Raw genomic sequence first — 6,000 nt, 5'->3', positions numbered from 1 at the left:
CCTGAAAAACTTTTTACCCCAGGTTATCATGACTCCAAAACTCATCCCGGAGTTGAATGTGAGGGCAGTGGGGGGACATGGCCAGTGGACAGTGGGCTTTTCATAGGTTGGCAAGGGCACCATCTGGCCTGCTTTGGTCCAGTGCCTTCTTGCTGGTGGTGGCAAAGAGCCAGTGAGCACCTGAGTAGTGGTGGCACAGTAGGGCAGACTGGTCCTCCAGCTGGCTCCTAAATGTTCAATTTTCCATGGCAGTGCTGGACCCTCTGCAACAGATGCCAGGACCCACAGGGAGTCCACTTCACTGCCTGTCCTATATTCACTGTTAATGACCACACATATCATTGTAATTGTGGCTGGTGAAGCAAAGCACAGGGGAGAAGTCAGTTTTACTTTAGCTGAGAGTTTAAATTGATAAAAAGGCATTAGCTTGCAATATTTTTGTGCTGCACAACAGTTTTTTTCATTCCATTTTTAGGGATCGTCAGCTCTCCAGATGACTCTAATTGGTCTGAATTCACTGTGCGGTCAAAGATATCTCTGTGGAGAAAGATTATTTTCTGTCAGAATGCAGAGGGGCATGGAGTTGCTCAAAATTGATCATAAGAATAAGTTTTTCTGTAAAGTGTGAAGTTGCAGTATATTTTCTTCACAGTACTGCAACAAACCTGGTCAGTTTTCAGAAATGTGCAGAAAACAATGAATGCACAAACATAAAGAGCCTCAGTCTAAATAAAAAAAGAAGTCTTTTTGAATTGTAATTATGAAAACAAACACACAAAAGTACACATGCTCTACAGTCCCGCTGTGCCTATGGATTTGTTCTCCAGATTGTTGAAATAACCAGTAAAGTTAACATTCAGAATCATACAGCATTATTTTCTGTGCTATTTTAATTTTGTTCTCCTTAATGCTTTTTTTCAAATGACAAATAAAACTTCATAGCTCAAGCTCGATCTAGATGTGTTAGTTATTGCAACGATCTGTGCAACTGAATTATTCACTTTGTTGTGTGAGAGTGAAACATGGTTTGGTACAAAAAAAATGGTCCAAACAAATCATTTTACTGTCCAATAAGATTTCATGAAGAGACAATCCTTGTTCCCAGGTGATAAATCTTTTCCAATGTTGTGATCCACTTATTCTTCAGTGCAGCCGTGAGATTGCTATATTTGTTTTATTGGTGAAATATCACTATTTCCCCAGATTTATTGAAATAGTCGACCCATGAGTCCTCTATATACATCTAGAAAAAAATGACTGACAAATGGTCAACAATATGAGGATAAACTTTACATTACAGCTTAATTTAGCTGTTAGCATGAACATTATTGTTAATGGGTGTTTTATTATTAAAGCTGCTTCTTGGAGGATTGTACCTTTTACTTTCTAATAGAAAGTTTGGAGACAAATCTTCTCAGCAACCAGCTGAAACCAATTTCAGGTTCTTTTTCTACCATTGTTGGTCAGCCAATGAGAAGAAAAGGTCAGCTGCTGTCTTTATCTTCCCAGCCATGTATCACTTTTTATTATAACAACCAATTGCAGCACTATAGAATAGCACATCATCTGAGTCACTTTGTCTTGTTTTCCTCTAAACCCTCATTGAGGAGATATATAGAATTAAAAGGTAACTTTAGAAATTGAAGCAACATTTTGCCTTCAGAGATTGATTCACACACGTAGTGGACTAAGCAAAAACTATTATACAAATAAAAGCTCTGAAAAAAAGCTGGAGAATGACTGGATCTTGACCTCAGATTTCTGTCACACAATTTGTTCCGAGTCTGTGAATAGGACAAAGAATCCAGAAATGTTGAAATGTTTCTTTTTTTGACTAAAATTGCTTCATAAAGATTTCCAGGGTCATGCATAACTTTTAAAATGACTATTTGGCAAACAAATGTGTTGGATAGAAAGCTAGATTGTACAATTGTAAAGGCTTTCTATTCTGGTTTTGATTGGTTTTTCTTTTTCTTTTGGCCTAACATGATGATTTTTTTTTTTTTAGCTCTCTATGGTTGTCAGTCTTGGTCTTCACTGTAGAGACTTGTCAGAGCCCAAAATGTAAGAACTACCTGAAATCTAACAACTACCCGAAATGTAAATAAAAACATAAAGTTTAGTAGCTAGTTGATAATGTCTAAAATGCTGAGCCCAAAACCTAACAAGTTGTTACATTTTGGGTAATTTATTACAGTTTTGAGCAGGCAAAAAAAGTTCTACTAATAATGTAATAACTTGTTATATTTGGGGCAAAAAATTACTACGTTTTGAGCTCAGCATTTTGTTACATTATTGACCAGTTATAACATTTTGGGTTTTGTTACATTTTTTTCATAAAAATGTTTCATAGGGTCATTGTTACATTTAGTGCTTTAACAGGCCTTCTTACATTTTTAAGAATAATCCAGAAATATGCTTTTTGACTTCGGTTTCTGTTCTAGCCAAAGTGTTTGCTGCTACAGAGACCTTTAGCAGCTCAAAGACAGTTCAAATATTCACTGCTGAATTCTTCAGTTTTAAGAAAAATCAGAATAAAACTGGTTTGACTTTCCAAAGCAGACATCATCATCACAAACTCACATCTGGGGATTTGGTTCTGGAAGTGAGTTGTTGGATGTGAGATTTATCCGCGGTATCAGAAACCTGCAGAAAGGAATAGTGATGAATTCTGTTTCCCTCGTGGCCATCAGGGACAGAAACCGTCTCAGGCTTGCTGAATGACTATGGGGGAAGGGGGGGGGGGGGGGGGGCTGCTCTTTGGCTGAGACTGTATGCACTGATAAATTTTACAGGGTCTTCCAGAGTCACTGGGCTGTCAACACAGAGTGATGGGCCATGCCAGGACATGATACAGTGATCTAATTGGTGGATAGCTCAAAGACAGTAGGAGATTCCAGTTGATATGTAGCTTTGGCTTCCCTCCTCTTGGGGATTTTTCTGGTTTATATTTAGCTGTAAATACAAGGCAACAGCAATTCATGTGTTTCAAAGGCATTTTTGTAGGGTTTTTTATATCTGGCAAAAATGTATGTGAATTTTGAAATTACTTGAAATGTTTTTAAAAAGTTTCAAGCATGCAAAGAAAAGCAAAAATAATTGTGTTAAAAACTATGGATTAAAAGCAAATTGCAATCAATCCGAAAGGCATCAAATGCAAACACAAATGCATCCACTAAATGGAGGAAATAGTCAATACACAGGTAACACAACATGGTTATCAGGTTCCAGCACCTCACAAACATTTTTGTAACTCTGGTTTTGATGTGTTCTCTCAATTACCGCAAGGTCCTCCAAAAATCAATATCTCATTTCTCAGCCCAATGGCAGACTGAGAAGAGGCTTCAGTCAAACAGCTAATACTCTGTCTGGGAGAAAATATATCTCATTGCCACAAACAGCAAGAAACAGTAAGACCTTGGATCTTTGCACTGCTTCTACAATCTACACTGTTCAATACTGGGTTTAGTATTGTGGGTGAAATTACGTCTCAGGATAAAGGCAGTGATGGGGTGCTAAGGAGATTAAACCTCTGATATTATGGTCACAAAATACTCTTTTACCTGCTGACCCGTTAACTGACCTTCCTAGGTGTCTTACAGCATACATGGCCAATAAAGCCAATTCTGATTCCAATTCTGATTCACTGTAAAAAGAGATAAACATTAACTGTATCACTGTAAAGAGCTGGCAGCAGAGACGCCTCAAATATATTATGCATTTGTCTTGATTTTGATAACAGGACATATGGTTATGGAAAGACAGGAGAATGGGACTCAGATATAGCTTAGAGTCTGCTTTTTACTATGTAAAATAAGCAATAAATGTAATTTCTTAATTTTTTTTGACTAACTGACCCTTACCAAACAAAAACATTGTGATTTTTTGATTTAAAAAAAATAAATAATTTTTTTTTTTAAAAAGTGTATATTTTTATGTGTACACAGAATGTTATTTGCGCGACCTCTCCTGACCCCGCATCACGCCCCTGGGATGCAAATTTCCTCTGGAAGAAATCTTGGAATCAGCTGATGAAACTTGTTGTAGTAAATGTCTGTAGAGCACCACAGCTATGGCGGGAGAGTAACCTGTGCTGCTGTGCATTCTGGGAGTCTTTTATCCACATGAGCCAAAAACACACTTTCTGCCTTTTCTCAGTCAAGAAGGCACCATTTCAAAAATATTTCACATTTCTACTACATATATCACCAAATGTCAATACAGATTCATGTTCCAACAGGTGAAGTATCCCTGTAAGCCTTCTGTGCATACAGCTACAGTCCCCACCTGAAAGCCAGATCACTAAGTCCCCTAATAATATCAAATATATGGATGTCTCGTGGCCTAATGATCTATTGAGACCTAAATCTTCTTTTTGTATCAGGCTGTAAAAATTGGACCTGATGGGAATTCCTTGGCTGGTCATTTTTCAAGACCAGAGTTTGCTGGAAGACAACCCAGTCATTTGGTTTAAACGTAAATCTGATCTCGCATAAAGCCACACCCATCGCTATCGGCGGGCCATAAGGGGCCGGGCCCGCCAGCATAAATGCTTGTGCCCCCCCACTTGAGGCACAGATCTTTTAAAAAAAATTGGGATTCACCAATATATATATTCACCCATATATATCAACAGTTTTTTCAATAATACTGAAAATATAGTTATTAAACACACAGATGTAATAAAGAAAGCTATTTTTCATTCTAATATTACATTTTATGTCCTAGAAGTGCACTATGTAGTATGGGGAAGAGGATCTTCTTCTTCATAAATTGATTGATTTTATGACTTAGAAAACAAAACAAACACATTTTCTTCAGAAATATGGATCAAAACATAAAGGTAAGAAAATGTGTAGTAGGTCCGTTGTCACTGCGAGCTAAGCTTCATTAGAACTTTTAAAAAAGTCCTGGGACCAGATTGTCATGTGTTTGACTTCAGGAAAAAGGAATGACTCTGTTTTAGTTCTTTTCTCCTGTGTGAACTGCTCGAGTCTGGGTGTGTGGAGAGGAGAGGTGACTGTCGTATGGCTTGTCACTGTTACTCTCTATTCCAGTGTTGCTCTGTCAAACTATATTCATAATCAATCAGAAATAAACAATATATACTCAAAAGCAAGGATGACACTTGTTGAGCGTTTGTAAAACTCCAACAGCAATCTGGCAAAACGTAGTTAAAATTTAAATTCAGTGTATTTGTATACATTCTCCTGTGTCCATATTGCGACACAGTTAGTAATGCAGACATGTTTGAGGGAAATAGTAGAAGAAATATTTTTACACTACGTAAATCTAAGCCTCACTCATAAATTATTTGTTAAAATCAAGACAATCTAGTGCTACTGTGGATCTGTTTGTATCATCCTCTCCAATATCAATGAAATATTACAAAATGAATAAGATCTCAATAAGACCTACCATATTATTTGTAGTTCAATAAGACCTACCATCTTATTTGTAGTTCAATAAGACCTTCCATCTTATTTGTAGTTTGAAAATCCGGTACATGTTGATGGAGCGGGTCTCGGTGATGTGTGGCACATGTCCGCCACACTGTGTGACCTTCTCTGAAAACTGCTATTCAAGTGATCCTCCAATGATTCTCCGTTCAGGAGTTGATGGTTTGGGGTATTATAATAAAGAAAACTAACTGAGAAAAATAAACAGTTGCATATTCTTAGAAACAAAAGAAAACCAGCCTAATGTACCACACTACTGACCGTGCTCCAAGTAATCAAGGCAACACCCTCTTTTTAAAATACTGTTAATACTTTTGTTAAATAAATACTGGATTCATTAAAAAAAAATTAAAAGGTTATTTTTCCCTTTGTCATGATGCCCTTGATGTATTATGTGAAGCACTTTTACATGCATTGGTGCTGAAATGTGTTATCATAGACAGTAAATATTAATGGGTGAAGCCTGAGTGATGTCACCCATCTGCTACCTCAGGGGGCTCTGGAGGCTCACCGGCAACAGCCACCATGCTGGAAATCCTCT

The sequence above is a fragment of the Symphodus melops genome, assembly GCF_947650265.1.
Source record: "Symphodus melops genome assembly, chromosome: 6".
NCBI lineage: Eukaryota > Metazoa > Chordata > Actinopteri > Labriformes > Labridae > Symphodus > Symphodus melops.
The sequence above is the reverse complement of the archived record's forward strand: the minus strand, read 5'-3'. Positions refer to the sequence as shown.